The 18,104-nt window shown below is 40.5% G+C and overlaps 1 protein-coding gene across 2 annotated transcripts in view; it reads left to right on the plus strand.

Moving 5' to 3' along the window:
* Window positions 1-18,104, plus strand: part of LOC122787157 (transmembrane 6 superfamily member 2-like) — a 346,675-nt gene that overhangs the window by 208,365 nt on the left and 120,206 nt on the right. The window lies entirely within an intron of this gene.

Below are 18,104 nucleotides of genomic sequence, written 5' to 3' on the forward strand. Positions count from 1 at the left end.
CTTCATCAATGTCTGAAATAAAAAAAAGGCAACACACAACAGTGTATCAAACTGCTGGTAAATGGAGCTATATTCGCAGAACTGGGAGATGTATTTTTTGTCCAGAGAAAGAAAAGCCATCATAAGGGAGGGATGTGTCCAGAAGACTTCCCAGAAACACTGTCCTGTGAGACAGAATAAGAGAAGATTTCTCCGAGTTAACTGGACAGCCCAGATTGAAAATATTTTACCTAATGTAAGAGATTCTTGACAACCTGTGAAGGAATCTTCAAAAATATGGCAGTTGTCTAAATATGGAAAAATGTGCATACTCTGCTACCTGTAATGGGCTAGTACAGGAGCCAGACACTTTGGTTTGACAACAGCTACAAGAGTATTTTCAAAGGATAGGGCAGAGAACTGAAAATGTTAACCAGGTGCAGAAAAATGTAAGAAGTATCTGAAGTCTTTTAGAAATGGAATGTGATGATAAGCATATTTTGAATGAAAACTGAGAGGTGGAATGAGAATTAACAGAGACTACAGAGACACCATTTTGAATTTTGGGAAACTGAAGTGAAGGTTTAGAAAAGAAAGGTATAGAACACCTATCCAAGTTTTTTCCATCTCTGCCACCAGAAGGATTCTTGAGTAAAATATTTTCCCTCTTTCAAACTGAAGTGAAGGTTTAGAAAAGAAAGGTATAGAACACCTATCCAAGTTTTTTCCATCTCTGCCACCAGAAGGATTCTTGAGTAAAATATTTTCCCTCTTTCAAACTGAAGTGAAGGTTTAGAAAAGAAAGGTATAGAACACCTATCCAAGTTTTATTCCACCTCTGCCACCAGAAGGATTCTTGAGTAAAATATTTTCCCTCTTTCAACTGGGGAATAGGTTCTATAACCCCCCCCCCCCCGAGACAGCGAGATAGCATCTAATTTATGATAGGAGGGAAAGGTGATTTATTTAGATGAATATAGAAGAATCACTTGAAAAGAAGACAGGGAATCCTGCTGCCAGTTTAGCCTATTTGAATGATTCCCAGAATGCAAATGTCTGAAGTTATCTGGTTCAATAGAGAAATGTAAAGACCTAGAATTTGGGAAAACTTTACGGGGATTGCCAAAGTGAGGAGGGGAAAACACATGAAGGAACATATAGTTGGTATGTTTTTTTAGATCCGCCTTGTTTTGGGAGGACTCTTAGTTTCTTTTTTTAAACCTCATTGCCATTACTTTCTGAAATTTTGTTTGCTTGTGCCTTTGCTGGGAATGCTTATTATGCTTCTTGAAAAAGGAAAGTGAACTGGAAGAAATGTTTTTATTATTCTTTGTCAAAATCTGGGTGACCCCCTGAATTAATTTACTTCTTTCATCAATCCATTTAAAGACCTCAGCAGAGGAATAATCAAACAACACATCTTTATCCTGGGGAACATTTAGAATCTTTGCTTTGGCATTTTCTGGCAAATTATGAGAATGTTGCCAGGAGAGTCTTCCCAACACTGATTCAGTGACAGCTGTTCTATAAACAGTATCAGCAGTGTCATAAGCACATTTTAGAGAATGTTTGGTTACCTGAGGCACAGATAAGGAATTCAGAGATGAAGCTGGAGAAATGTAGGCACGTGATCCCAAGAATTCACTATTGTGAGGGCTAAGGCAGAAGAAGTGTAAACTTTTAGCCCAGCTTGTCAGAAGGAATAGGACTAGCTGCTTTAAGGAGTTTGGCAGAAATTGATTTTGACAGAGAAATTGCTGCAGGGTCTGATCTGGGGTTAGAAAAAAGGAATGTGCAGGTCTGGGGACTTTGTATAATTTATAAGACTTTCTGGGAACAAGTGGCTGGCCATTGGCATATTGTTGGCTGCAAAGAAACATCCTTTAAGGTTGGCAACACAGGAGGAACAGCTGCTGGTTGACAAAAATCCACATGTAGTAAATTATGCTATCTTTGCTGCGATTCTGGTATTTTTGTTCACAGTGAAGTAAATCTGTCATTCTGGCAATAGTATCAGAAAATGGCAACCCTTCAGAAAGGGAAGCTGAAGAATAATTTTCCTCAGAGTCTGATTTCTCATAATGTGAAGTGGGAACTTAAGAAACAGTTTAGTTCCTGTCCCTCAGACTGGGAATCATAATCTGAGAGAGAAGGAACCTTAGCATTTAAAGGCTGAAAAGCTCTAAATAAATCCTTAGCAAAGCCTGAGCAGTCCTCTTTATCTGCCTTAGGAGGAAAAAGAAAGTCTAACTTTGTTTCTTTTTCTGGGAGACATGAAGAGTGGTCCCTTGCCTGGGAATGAAGCTCCAAAGAGGGTGTGCATGCCTCCCACTCCTTAGTGGTTCCTGAGGATTAGCACTAGGGGGACTGAGAGAAAGTGAAAGGTGGTCCAAGGAACACAATATGGCCACAGTGGATTCACACATCAGGTATGGATGTGAAGGAGAAGCTGGAGTCAAGACCAAAGCTTCCTGAATAACTTTACTCTTCTTGCATTTCTGAGATGGAATTATCAAGTTTCTGCGACCCAGGTCCATACACTTGCCACAAAGGGGCTAGAGGAGCCTTGAAGAGTTGGTCTTATCTCTACAGTTTTTTGGTAACCTTGTTTAAAGACTAACCTCAGCCCATAACAACACTTTTTCTTTTTGATAGAAAAGTTGTTGTTGTCTTTCGGCTTTTCCCGGTTAGGGGTCGCCACAGTGGAACTCCGGTCCACTAATGATTGGCAGTAGATTTTCATGAACGCCGAGGTGCCAGCTCAGCGTTCAACCTTCAATGAAGGCACGCCCATTAACGCATGTCTTTTGAACGCCCACCCAACCGCGGGGAGGACATGCAGACTCCACACAGAAGGCACTCCCCGCACTCGAGCCGAGAATCAAACGGGAGAACCTCTTGCTGTGAGGCAACAATGCTACTGCTGCACCACCACGGAAGTCTATAGTAAAATGTAAAAATAGATGAGAATCTCTACAAGGAACCAAGACCATCTGTCTACAGATAGAGGTGTCTGACCAATGTGAGGCAAAGAGTAGGAGAGCTAGTGAAACAACTTAATTGGTAAAATAAGCTTGGAGTTAACATTTTTTTTAAGGATAGCCTACAAAACCACAAGTCTAAGTCCGTAACCACAAGTTTTGATGAAAATAAAACAACTTCTCACATCTATCCTTTAGTGTAAATTTCTGATAGAAATGAAATATTTTCTCCTCAGAAAGTGAAGATGTGGAAGATATTCCACAACTGGGTACTTCTGTCCAGCCTTGGAGAAGCACTAGTTGACCATACACTTGAAGCCCACAGTGAAGAGTGCACCTTGATGACAAGGAAATTCTGACATTTTAGCACCCTAGCCACCGATTTCATACTACTGTTCATGAGTTGTACAGTGACTAGGTTTAGTGGAAGGTGCCTTAAAGCTTTGGCAGCTGTTATGACCAGTCTGATTCTTGGCAGGATATGTCCCATACAGCTTAGGCTACTGCAACAACAGGCTAATAATGAACTTGTCAAACAACTTTGAGAAAACTGGTGTGATTAAGAAACACACAGGGCTTGTTGAACGGGTCAGATACATGCTTACTAGTGTGAGCCAGACAAAAATATGCATTGATCAAAGAGATCTTAACTTTTCTTAGCTATTGCTTTATCACTGTATGATACTTGCAGAAGAAGAACCAATGACTGACATTCCATTAGAAAATTGCTTTTTAATGTGCTTGATGTAAACTACATTTTGTATTACAAGGTTTGAGGAGGGAAATTTCCAAGCTTTGTATATTTATTTTATTGTTGTGAATATACATATTTCTAAGATATCCATTTAATGTTTAATCTTTGAAAGAGCTGTTGCACAGATAATGTAGGTTAGGGGGTTGAGAGTACTATTAATATACCAGCTGACAACAGTAATGGCGCCGGACCAGAGAAGAGCATAATTTGAGGATGATTGAGTTACTGATAACAAGTTGAGATAGAAAAACTTCAAGCTGAATAAAAGTAAGTATAAAATTTAGAATTATAGAATTGACACACACATAAGGTGCATCTTAATTTCTGAAAGTTTAGAAACAGACACAGTAAGTTTGAGCCATGCTGCAAGTGTCTCAACCCAAGGGCAAACAAGATGTCCTTCCATGTCACTGTTGCAATATTTGTAACCTAAGGGATCTCCTGCCAAAGATAGCCCAATGTCCAGGCAGTATGCTAAACATTTTACTACTTATATGCATCGTACATCACACATACGCTCAGTGCACAAGGCATATGGGATAAAGGTTATGGACAGAATGCCCCTAGGGACAAGAAAAAATATGTACATCCAGAAGGAGAAAAAGGAGAAGAACACCTCGACCAGGAATGCAGGAAAAACAGGTTAGAGCAGAGAGGCAGGCGGGAGGGAGTGAATTCTGCAACAGTGAAGAGAAGGACATCTAATATTCTGGTAGGGTTTTACACAACTGTACTATGTCCTTCCCTATCATTGTTACAGTATTCAATAAAGTAGGGAAGGAAGCCTGGGATGGGGACAGCATGGAAGTACCCTCCAGAAACCCATGCAGAGCAGCCCTGGCAAACAAAGCTAGCTCTGGCCCTGGGAATAACATTCAGCTTATAATTTTTAAATGCTTAGTGCCCACAACTCAACTTTGTATGTCTGTGGATGTGGGAGTGTATGATGTATGCTGATGCCTGTAAAGTTTAAAGTATTTGGTATACTGCCTGTACATTTGGCATTCAGAGATCCCTTAGGTTATGAATATTGGTTATGGTGAAGAGAAGTGAAGAAGTTGCTCTGCTGTAAGATTTTTTTTATAATTGTACTTTCTTGTGAGAATTCTTGAAACAGTGCAGACTCTTTCAAAGTTTTTTTCAAGCTTTTACATGATTATGCTATTAAGTATATATTTGAAACAATGTAGAATGGAACTAAAAGGCTGCAAAGCAAAATAATGAACTGAACTGCTTAAAGTCAGCAAAAAAATATATTGTGATTGATTTCAGTCATATTACAAGTTGATGCCAGAATGACAGTGATGCTACAGTTTTGCAAGAAGGTAACAAGTTAGTAGTGTGTCTAGAGCCTTTACAGAAAACCAAATAAGATGTGCTTAAGTAGAAAAAGAACTGTCATCCATAATATATTGATGTCTAACATTCAACAAATGGTGCAAGAAGAACTGTAGTAATTTTAGAAACTATTTCAGTGCTTTTAAAGAAAATGTATAGGAAGTTATGCTAAAGCTGTAACGAATCAAGAAAAATTTGAAAAAATTGCATTATACATTTTCAATGAGATGTAATATGTAAAACAAAGTATATAAAATGGTATATAACTGAGCATATGCTGCTGTTGAAATTACTACAATTTAAGAAATTAAAGTAAACCTGCCTCTTGACTATTTGCAGTGTTACAGAGTCTGCTGCTTGACATTTAATGTATTGGGTCAAGTGATGGTTTCCTTATTTGTAATCTGACATGCTGATTTTTTCCTTCCCCTTTGAACATGTAACCTAAAATTGGAAAGGTGTCTTCTAAAATTCAAACTAAAGCCGCAAGAAGTCATGTTTGGCTTGTAACAAGATGAACAACCTGTTAATTTACTTTCACTTAGTAACAGTTACAGAAGTACAGAATCCATGTTAGTTAAAGCTAGAAGATATCCCTGAAAACAGAGCTCAACTATACTGCCTGTAAGGACCCTAAACATCCTAATCTGTACTTAAGACAGAAAAAGTAGTGGTAGAGCATATGTTTTTCCAGAAGTAGATGGTTTCTAGTTAAACATTTACATTCTTCTTCTGACCACTGTTTGTTTTTTTTTTTTTTTTTTTGATAAAACACCAAACGAAGAGCCTTCTTAGGTGATAAAATCCTTTAGAGGTGTCTCCTGGTACCTCGGCTGATGCCTTCAAGTCATCAGCCGAGGTACCAGGAGACACCAGTAAAGGATTTTATCACCTAAGAAGGCTCTTCGTTTAAGGCATTAGCCGAGGTACCAGGAGACACCAGTAAAGGATTTTATCACCTTAGAAGGTTCTTCGTTTGGTGTTTTATCTTGTTTTCATTGTGTTTTGCTGTACTGATTCCTGTTTTTTTTTTTTTTAATATTTTATCTTCAATTTCTTGTGCAAGTCTTTTACTGTTTGCATATTTGCTTGGAAAAAAATGGTTTAGCTTATTTATATTATGTAAGTAACTGCGTTACTCATCTTTGAATGAATGCTACTAATGAGTTTTTTTGTTGGTTAAAGGGTTTTATACGTTTTCTATGGACTTACATCTGTGTGGCATCTGCCCACTGAGAGGGATGATCATTCAGAACTAAGATTGGGAAGGAGGGAGGTGGTACTGGAAAGTTACCATTTATGCTCCCTTCCATTCTGACAAATATTCTGTAATTGTCGCTGTGGAAAATAATTCTTGTTAAGTTTTAGTGTGGTTACATGAAAGGCACTGGGCTAAGTTGGAGGTGGGTGAAATCCTAGGGAGCCAGTGATTACAGCTGTGATCTGTAGCTTTTCAGAGTGTACTTTACCTAGATAAGGTAAGGCTATTATCCTAGACAGCACTAGTGTATGTAACCTTAAAGTCAACTGCACTTTTTATGTTCTTCGTGTTTCACTGTTGCAGTCATTACATTTGGGTTATCTGCCTGCAGGTAGCCCTCAGTCGGCCTGAATATCAAAGTCTTGCATTCCTGCGTCAGATGCTGTCTCTTCCATGACGTCAGGTCATCAGGGGTATAAAACATTTAACCAACGCCATTACGTCAGTCTTTTTTCCTGCACGGTGCCTGAAGCAGAAGCAGTTCACAAGTGCCAGTCGGCCGACTCCTGAAATTTTCATTTTCGAGTTTCAGAACCGAAGTCTTCAAAAAAGCTAAGTACCCTGTTGGGGATTCCTTTTCTTGCTCTTAACTGATGTCAGTAAAAGTTAACAAATGTATTACCTGTGGAAAACAAATACCTTATAAAGATTTTCATTCGTACTGCATTCCTTGCTTAGGCCCAGACCACGACGTCCATTGCTGTCGGTTTTGTGCCTTGCTCAACCACGGAATAATTAGTCGTCGGCCTGTATTTGCAGCAAATTATTTTGGTACTCTGTATAACTATCCAGAAATGGCTTCGGCAAGCCCATCCGACTTCCGATATTCCCAAAAAACATAAGGATAAAGACAGAGACAGACCGCATAGGTCCAAAACTGCCGCCGACACTTCCGTTAAGCTAGTCGCCAGTTCGCCGGTACTCAGTGAGGCGCTTTCGCAGCCCCTGATACCCGCTACTTCAGATTCTCAGGTCTCTACTGAGACCCATTCGGAGTCTGGTATGTCGCGAGATGCTTCTTCGACTATGGAACCTGCGGATGTCTCTACCTTGGATGGGTTTGGAGCCACTGTGCAGGCACTGGTTTCTGAGGGTGTATTCAGGCCTACAGATTTGCATGTTAAACCGACGTCATCTTCTTCATCAGGGCCTAAAACTCGACCCATGTCTAGAAAACCGACGTCCAAACTGCATGGTCAGGCCCATATGCCAAAAAAACAAATGCTTAGAATGGCTGAAGACCTTATTACTTTAATTCGGGGAAGCCAGCCTTCCCCCTCTAAGAGACCTAGAACTGATTTTCCTTCTGATTCTTCTGATCAGGATTCTGAAATTTCCTTTTCTTCTGATTATCAGGATTTGCCCTTATCTACCTGTGTGGATTCTGATGCAGAGGATTCCATTCCCTCTGCTTCCCCTCCAGAATATTTTTCTTTTGGTGAAACCTTGCACACTCTTAGGGAGCATTTCCACTTTGAAAGCCAGGATTACTCTGACTCCAAAAAGAGGCTTAGGGAATTCTTATTCCTCCCCCAACACAGGCCTTTAGCTATCCCTCCTGTTCTGGACATTGTAGATGATGCCTTCTTGGAATCTAGCCTGGCCCCAGACACTTTACCTCCAGCTCCCAGAAAACCTACAGAGTACCTGACTCTCACACGTTCCTCTTCAAGAATCCTACTGCAGATACAGAGACCATTTCCCAAGGACCAAAGGGTATTAAGCTACTACTGCCAAAAAACCTACCCCCTCTGTTAGAGATTCTAGGGCCTTGGACAGATGGGGTAAGAAGGTATACACCTCTGCTATTTTGGCCATTAGGGCCTTAAATTGCCAGATTCATATGTTAAAGTATCAGCAGCATATTATGGGACTACTTAAACAGCAAATTATGTTGATTCCTGACTGTGCTGAACATAAAGAATTACAGGATTTAATGCATTCTGCTGAACAAGTTGGTAAACATACTTTGCAATGTGGTTTTGACTCTTTAGAAGCATCTTGCAGGGCTGCTGTCACTGGGTCTGTACTTAGAAGGCATGCTTGACTTAAGGAGCAAAATTTGCCAGATCGTGTTAAAGCTAAGGTACTGGATGCTCCCTTAAACCAAGACCACCTGTTTGGCAACAAAGCAGAAGTTGTCATTAAAAAGATGGAGTAAAAAGCTAAATCTATATATTTCCTGCAAGTACAGCCTCCCAGATTTAGTAGGCATTGGCCTTCTAAGAATTGGTCCTTTCCAGTCTCTTCCAGGCCTTCTCAGCACAAACACAGGAACAGCAGACTACCTAGGTTACAGTCTCAGGCTACACACAGGCCTAAGCAGTGGGGGGCTCCCACTTCCAAAGCTGGAAGTAGTAAGACACCCCCCTATGGAAAAATGTCACAATGACTTGACCTTAACCCTTCCAACTGCCTGCTCTCTTAGGAGGAAAGCTCGTCCTGCATGCAAAAAACTGGGAACTCACTGCCCAGGACACATGGGTTTTAAATATAGTTTTCCGAGGATACAGATTCCACTTCCACACCTTACCAACTCCAAACGGTTTCCAGACCTACCCCCAAAACAGTGGGCAGAGGCTCAACAGCAGCTTCTCTCTCTTCTAAGTATCAGGGCTGTTCAACCTGTCCCAGCAGAAGAAAGGGGACAAGGTTTTCGCTCAAGACTTTTCCTAGTGCCTAGAAAAGACAGCTCCTGGCGTCCTATCCTGGACCTCTGTATTCTAAACACCTTTTTGGTAATCCCAAAATTCAAAATGCTAACACTTCAACAGCTGCTTCCTATGCTAGGCAAAGATGCTTGGTTAGCAACCTTAGACTTAAAGGAAGCTTACCTGTACATTCCAATAAGGGAATCTTGCAGGAAATACCTATGCTTCAGAGCAGGCTCCATCAGTTCTCTGCACTTGCTTTTGGCTTATCTACTCCACCCAGGGTATTCACAAAGTGTCTAGCTCTAGCCATTGCATTTTGCAGGCAGAGAAATATTCAAATATACCCATACCTGGACGATTCTGATTCAGGCAGAAAGCCAGTACATGCTATTAGAACATCTGGCATTTGTAAAGAAACTTCTAACCTCACTGGGGTACATCATAAACAAAAAGAAATCTCATCTAGTACCCTGCCAACAGATTGTATTCCTGGGAGCAAGCTTGAACACAACTTCCTAGATGGCTTACCTCATGCCAGAGAAACAAGTTTATTTAACAGCCTACTTCAAACTACTGGCCACAAAGACCCAGCTATCTGCAAGGAAAATTCTGCAAGCACTGGGGTTCATGGCCTCTTGCATTCTACTAATTCCCATATGCAAGACTGCATATGAGGAAACTACAATGGTATCTAAAGAACCTATGGTGTCAACATTCTCAGGACCTGGAATCAATGATTCCTATCATTCCTTCTATAAAGACAAGAGTTCCTTTGGTGGGCAGAGGCCTGCCACCTCAACAAGGGGCTGCCTTTCAATCTACCACCTGCTGCCCAAACCCTGACTACAGACATATCAGACTATGCATGGGGGGCTCACTTAGCAGGGCAGTGCATTCAGGGCAAATGGAACCCGAGTCAGAGGCACCTGCATATCAACCAAAAAGAAATGTTAGCTGTGCAGAATTCCCTGACAGCCTTCAAAGAGCACATCCTTCTAGGACAGTTATTGATAAAGACAGACAACACCACAGTTATGTGGTACATAAACAAGCAGGGGGGAACCTACTCGTACCCTCTCTGCAGACTAGCCATGGCTCTGTGGAACACAGCCTTGAGCTACCAAGTGCACCTACAAGCTCAATTCCTGCCAGACAAGATAAACTCACTGGCAGATGACCTAAGCAGAAATCTCATGGACCCACACGAATGGAAACTGGAACCAAAAATATTCAACCTCTTGAGGAACAAATGGGGGACTCCAGAGATAGACCTGTTTGCCTCCCCCCCAGAACTACCAATTGGACAAGTTCTGCACAAGGACTCCCCACAGTCAAGCTTGGAAAGTGGATGCCCTGTCCTTTACCTGGGAAAACCTCTTGGGTTATGCCTTTCCCCCTCTGCCTCTCCTCTCGAAGGTTCTGCTAAAGATCAAACAGGACAAGCCAAGTACAATTCTTTTTGCACCAGACTGGCCTCGCCAGCATTGATACCCCATCTTGATCAGCATGATACTGCTGAATCCATGGCACCTACCCCAGACACCTTCCCTGCTGTCCCAACAGGCGGGCCAGATTCTGCACCCTCAGCTTCAAACCTTGACCCTTGCAGCCTGGCTAATTCCTTGAGCTCTCCAACAGCATCCCTCAGTAAGCAGGTGCTAAAGATCATTCTGGAAGCAAGGAGACCTAGTACTAGAAACTCCTATGCTGGAAAGTGGAAAAGATACTGTTCCTGGAGCCAGACCCAGGGTATGGGCACTACGGTACCCAGTTTACCTCATATTCTTCAATACTTAACAGAAATGCTCCACAAGGGCCTATCCTTTTCATCAATTAAAATTCATGCTCTGCAATTTCAGCACATTACAATACTGAACCCCCACTCTTTTCTTACCCCCTGTTAAAACAATTCCTCTGGCTAAAACTTTAAGATCCCCCAGGCGAGCCCCTACTCCATCCTGGGATCTTAACTTTGTATTGGAAAAGCTCACTCTCCCTACATTTGAACCAGCTGCAAATACAGAGTTAAAATGTCTTTCTTGGAAAACAGCCTTCCTTTTAGCCATCACTTCAGCAAGAAAAGTGCCTGAATTACAGGCCCTCATGGCAGTGGAGCCTTTCATTATCTTCATTGCAGACAGGGTTTCCCTCAGGACCAATCCATCCTTTATGCCCAAGGTGGTGTCTAGTGTGGCCCTAAATCATTCCATTCATTTGCCTACCTTTTTCCCTAATCCACAAAACAAAGGAGAATGAGTTCTCCACTTTTTGGACATGCACAGACAACTGAGATTTTATTTGGACAAGACTAAGCCTGTCAGAAAATCTGAACAGCTGCTAGTTGGCTTTGCTGCAGGGGCAGAGGGGAAGGCCATTTCAAAGCAAACCATTTCAAAATGGATAGCCCATTGCATTAATTTCTGCTATAAGCACCATGGAAAACCTGCCCCACAGGGGATAAGATCACATTCCACCAGGGCTGCATTTGCTTCTACAGCCTTTCTCAGATGGTTCCCTACCAGGGATATCCTAGAAGCTGCTACCTGGAGCTCTGTTTATACTTTCACCAAGCACTACCTCATGTCTATTTTTCCTAAATCCAGACCTGGTTTTGCCACTGCAGTTTTGCAGGGCTTAATAGCTAGTCCTAATGCTCTCTAACTTCCTCCTCCCTTCCTTAGCTTTGGGAATCTACCCAAATGTAGTGACCGCAACAGTGAAACACGAAGAACTTAGTACAGTTGTGTACACTTACCATAAATGTAGATGTTTGAGTGTATTCACTGTTGCAGTCCTGGTTACCCTCCCTCCGGCCCCCTGACTTCTCTTGGCTCTACCTTTGCTTCTTGTTTTAAGCTTTCTGGTGTATTTGCTTTTTGATGGAGGTGTAACATATATAATTGCTTCCCATTGTGGGGGCACCTGACATCTGGGGCAAGAAAAACTGATGTAATGGCATCGGCTGCATGTTTTATACCCTTGACAATCTGACGTCCTGGAAGAAGAGACAGCATCCGATGCAGGAATCCAAGACTTTGATATTCAGGCTGGCTGAGGGCTACCTGCAGGCAGATAACCCAAAAGTAATGACTGCAACAGTGAATACTCTCAAACATCTACATTTATAGTAAGTGTACACAACTGTACTTTTTAATGGGTGTTATAAGTGAAATTCAACCCAAATACTGCTGGTCCTGTACTATATCAAATATTAATGTCAGCAATGTACGAGTTCAAACCCTCAGCCTCTGCCCATCACATATTAATTGGTGTCAGCAGGTGGGATTATACACCTGTTCTTTATAAATGTATTGATGGGAAAGTTTTGTTGACAAAAATGGACCATGAATTGTTGCAGAGTATCTTTAAGAAGTATTATAAAGATTGCAAAACTGTTGTTGAGATTGTAGATATGACTTAGCTGTGAAGTATAAACCAGCAGCAAGAGGAAAAGTCGCCTTTAGAAGTCTAAAGGAAGACCTCAGAGGTTTGTAAAAAAGAAGATCAAGAGCCTCCAGCATATGCATTACACGGACCGACTAAAATCCATGTCACTGTACTCCATATCGTATAGACTTTTTAAGGGAGACTTATGCCTGACCGACAGAGCAACCCACTACTCAAACGTAATGAACTTACTGCATATCCTTAAATCAAATGGGTCTAGTGATTTTCATTGCAGGGACTTAAATATGGCCTGCAACTTAAATAGGACATGCTGGAGGGACAGATTTATCTCCCAGCGACTGCCGCATCTTTGGAACATGCTACCAATTCATGTGAAAAGAGCATCTCTGTGACACTTTTCAAGAGGAACCTGGATGAGTGGATGGAGCACTGTAAATTTTTACCAGGGATAGCATCCACAACCCTCCTGGACATGAGCAGTTATCACTAAATACAATCTTGGGTATTGACTAGTACCCCTATGGTATTACATTGGGTTGAAATGGCTAGGCTTAAAATGACTTCTGAGCCGATAGCCTAGTAATCTCCTGTGATCCTATTGTATGTTTTTGTTCACACAGGTCTGTGTAGAGGGAGTAAAAGGTTTGAAACTGTTCTGTCTAAACCTTGTATCATAATAATTAATGAGTGGTGCTGATCCTTATTCAGTACTACCATGGAGTAAAGTTACAATGGATTTATTTCTGTTTAGTGTTTGTGTACACCTGAGATTTTTAGATTATTATTCAATGTCTTCCTCAGGCTGTGATGATAGCAGAAAGCCACTAGTGTTGTACTAGTTAATGTACTTCATGTTGTGTTTTCATAACATGAATACACACCTGATGTATTCATTTCAAATAATGGCTCTGAATATAAAGCAAATAACAAAAGGGAAAGAGGGCACCCCTTCTTGGTTCCTTTGGTCAGACACAGATTTGTCAGAGATGAAACATTCCACTTTAATTTTTGCCTCTGATCCCTCATATTTCTTCCTAATTAACCTTGTTATTTTATCAGGGAATACAAATACTTCCATTGCCCTACTCATAAAATCCCAGCTTACTTTGTCAAATGCTTTCTCTGTATCAGGACCCACCAACAACAGTGTTTTCTTACATTCTGCTTCCCTCTGGATCATCATTGTTATATTACTATTGTCAGATGTTTGCCTTCACCCACAAAACCACATTGATCCATACCTATCAATTTTGGCAACACCTTTGCCATTCTTTTAGCTATTCTAGACAAAAATACCGTATAATCATGGTTTTAAATTGAAATGGGTCTATATGAGTCTGGGTCTGACAGGTCTTCACCAAATGTGGGTAACAGTCACCACAGCTTTCTTCTAAGATGCTGGTCCTTCCCCTCCTTTTAAAATACTGTTAAAATTTTCCTGATTTTTATCACTTTCTTCCCTCCTAACGTCCAAACTTTCACAGGAATACCATCTGTTCCTGGAGACTTCCCTGCAGATTGATTATACAGCACCATTTTTATCTCATCTCCTCCTATCTTAACTATTAGTTTTTCAGCCTCATCTTCCTCTAATCTTGGCATAATTAAATATTCCGTAAATATTTCCATTTGTGCTCTTTCTTTGTTTTCACATTCCTCTGCTTTATACAAATGTTCATAAAATTTCCGAAATATCTCTAAGACCTGTATAGGGTCTCTGGTTATTTTTCTTGATATAGGCTCCCTAAATTTGGTGACTGCCCTTTCTACTTTCTGTTGCCTGTCACTGCACAAAAAGTATTTGTGCTCTAAAGTTATCAAAATTATCTTTCTAAACTCATGCATATTATCCAAATATTCCCTTATTTTCTGTTAAGCATTTTGCGGTGTTTTCTGTGAGATTCCCCTTATTCTCTAATATTTTAACCTGTGCCAGCCCGTTTAAATTTTCATTTTATTTCTTAACCATATCTCCTTCTATTTTATTTCTACCCTATTTATAAACTGTATTTTCATTTTATACCACTTGCTAGCTACTTTTTCTGAAAAAAAAACCTATTTTCCCAAATTATTTCCACTACCAATTCCTTAAAATTCCTCTCTTTTCAACAGACATGTGGGAAAGTGCCAGTGCCTCATTTTTACATCATTACCCTCAATTGTTTTTTCTTGGTTTTAATCGGTAAATGATCTGAAATGTTTATTGGATTTGTATCAAAGCTTTCAATTAAATGCACATGTTCCTGTGAAATATAATTTCTATCCAGTCTAGCCCAGTTATTGTCCCTTGGGGAATAATATGTAAATTCTGTTCATACTACTGAATTCACATCTTCCATACCAAATATTTTCATAAGTAAATGTCTTCATAAATCTACCCTGCTTTGTTATATTTTCCCTTGCAGGTCCCCTTGAGACACCCTCATCATTGCAAATGAAGTTCTAATCCCCATCTGTAAGTAATGATCCCTACTGAAAGCTGATTATTTCTCTCAAAATTTTCTTAAGCTCCATAATAGCAGATTTTGATGGAGTATAAATACATGCCAGCATAATCCTCTTCCCTAGCCAGTAGCTCCTTACTACCACAAATCTACCATTATTGTCTTATCTTCCTATTTTATCATTATCGGAGCCCTTCTAGCAATCAGTACTATTACTTCATTTTTACTTTATCCTTGATATTCTGCTGAATATATATTCACCAATCCTTTCTTTGTGAAATTCACAAGCTGATTTCCTTTCAAACATGTCTCCTGCAGCATTGCTACTTGCACTCTGTATTTCTTAATATAATTTCAGTTCTGTTTCTTTTTGTCTATACCTGTAAGGACATTTACATTCCAAGAGTCTATGGATAGAATAGCCATTATGATGAAAAGCTGTTGTTCCCACATATTATACATGGTGTTTTTTGAATCTGTATTTCCAACTTTTGTGTTACATGTAGACACTAATGTTTGGCAGGATAATCTTTTATAAGTTGTTTCTTCTCCTCTCCATTTGAACTTATGGCAGATTTCTCAAGACTTTTTGTTTCAATTAAAGTGCTCAAACAAAAAACTAAACACATTTTCAGAATACTCCCATTCCATGTAAACACAAAACAAACGCACAAAACTTTATACATTTTAACAAATGTAGATTAATGCACCAGACAGGGACAATTACCCCAAATTGAGAGCTGCATCCACAGGCATAACCTAATCTAAAATTAAGGTTACCCATGCTAATGTTCAGAACTCACTTGCAGGCAGCTTCTGTCCATGTAAAAGTAGTCAGAAATGAAAAAATTAACAACTTGCAGATGCTCAAATGAACCTTTACTCAGAATTCCCCTGGCTCACTGCCTTCAGCTGCAGGCTTCTTGTTTGTCACTGAGCATGTACTAATGGAAAAAAGAAACATTAATCCTAACATCCACCCTTGTCAAAACAAGGGAAATTATCATCTTATTTCTATGTACAATATAATCAGTACAATTTTACTGCCATCTCCACCCCAGCAGCCATGATCATAGCATTATATTAACTTAAACTTTCATCTGTTCAGCCTTTCTTCTCGTGCTTGTACTGTAAAGTCTGTATTTCTTACAACCAAAAAAAAAAACTTGTTTACTTTAATACCTTTAACACATACAATGGTCACTGAAAAGAGTACCCACAGATTTAAAACACCCTTGACTGCACACTATACAAAATTGCTTTGTAATGTAACATGCAGTTTGTAACATGAAATGTTTTATACAAATACTAATAAGAACAAAATTCTTTTACTTGCAGTTACATTGGCCGCAATCTCCATCTTTATGCACTTCATTGTTAGCTGCATTTACTGCTATACACAGGCCCAATCCCCTTTATGTAATACAATTATGCCTCAACCTATGGTCATGGACCCCCACACCTCTTGCTACATGTTCTTCCCATAGTTTTATCTGTTCTTGGTTTGAACCTCCCTAGCTATAGGCAAACTGTACAGTACTATGCTAGTGTCATGTGTTCCCAGTTACCCACAAATCATGGCATCTGCCACACTCTCACTGTGATCCACCACAGGGGTTGTTATTGCTGCTGAGGTACTTTGCCAGGCAGAACTCCTTTAACTCTGGAAAGCTGCATGTCTGTAGAGGTTTTACAGAATTCCTCCATTTTCAGAGTTGTGTAAGCATTGTTGTGCAAAATTGTGATACAGCTCAATATAACCTAATAAGAAGGCAGCAACACTGTTTATTAATTGCTGTTGGTACACAGTGTGCTATCCATACTTGGCGGTATTAGCTGTACACTTGACAGTGAGCAGACTGCATGTGACCTGTATGCTCATGCATATGGCAGGTGAATGCCTGAAGTGCTGCAGTACAGTTGTACAGTCATATCACAGTAGCATGGTGCAATGTTGCCAGCATATCATAGTGCCATGGTGCAATGCATTCACCATGTCCAAGTGCCACAGTGCAGTGCAGTGCTGCCAACATGTTCTAGCACAATGATGCAGTGTTGCCACCATGTTTTACCTCCAAGCTACAGTGCTACCACCATGTCTTAGCATCATGGTGCAATGCTGCCACCATGTCCTAGCACCACAGTGCAATGCTGCCACCATGTCCTAGCACCACAGTGCATTGATACCACCATGTCTTAGCACCACAGCTTAATGGTACCACCAGGTCTTAGCACCACAGTGCATTGATACCACAATGGTGCAGTGGAACCACCATGTCCTAGCATAATGGTGCAGTGGTATCACCATGTCCTAGCACCATGGAGCAGTGCAATGTTGTGCAATATGTGATTTCATAACTGTTAATCTGTGCACATTGGGATACAATTTTGCTGTCTGAGTGGACCAAACTGGCCAGCAGTGGAGAATGCAGGGCTTCAGCTTAATATATCAGGTAGAATACTCTTTTGGTTCATCCTCTGCAGGAACTTCAGGGAACATCTGCTTGGCTAGTATGATGGCCCATTGTGTAAAGTGGATGCATAGCATAAGCTGTTTGGGATAGAGAGTGACTCCACTGGCTTTGCTCATTCTGGGGAGAAGTGCTGGCATGGGTAGCATTACCTGAAGCAGTGCCATATGATCTGCACCAGTGGGAGATGCAGCTTCAGGCTTTACCACAGTTCCTGCAATAGAACAGCATAGTGCCATTTATCCCGTTATCCGTAACTGTGTCTCTATTTTTGTGGTCCTTTGCTTGGAAGGCAAATGCTGTTCAATTCCTAATGCATGTCTATTTAGCTGTGTGGCTCGTAGTTATGGATATCTTTGAAAATTAGCAGTGTGCCGACACACATCACTTGTTTGTGAAGCTCAAGCATGTTTTTAATAGTTTGACACACTATTGTTTTTGGGGACAAGGGACTATTAATGTATGTTATCAACAGATGTCATATTACCCAAGTATCTTATCACTTACAAAAATTATTTGTATACTGATGGCGACAGTCGCAGGGGGGGTGGTACCAAGGTTTTGTAGCCTGCAGAGCTTTTACATTGTTAACAGTGGTTATTCAATGGTGACAGATAGCCCATGAATGTCATCTAAAATCCTTATTGCAGACTGGGCAAAGACTGCCTGGGTATTTATAGAAAAGGGTGCCATCATTTTTTTTTCTTTAAGTTGTGTAAAATCACCATGAGAAACCTAATCAAGGTCTACAGTTTCAAATTAGGTGGAATTGTCTCTTGGTACATCAACAAATTCATCATACAGTTGCTTTTCA

Source organism: Protopterus annectens, chromosome 13.part0, assembly GCF_019279795.1.
Source record: "Protopterus annectens isolate FY-2018-M chromosome 13.part0, PAN1.0, whole genome shotgun sequence".
Classification (NCBI taxonomy): domain Eukaryota; kingdom Metazoa; phylum Chordata; order Ceratodontiformes; family Protopteridae; genus Protopterus; species Protopterus annectens.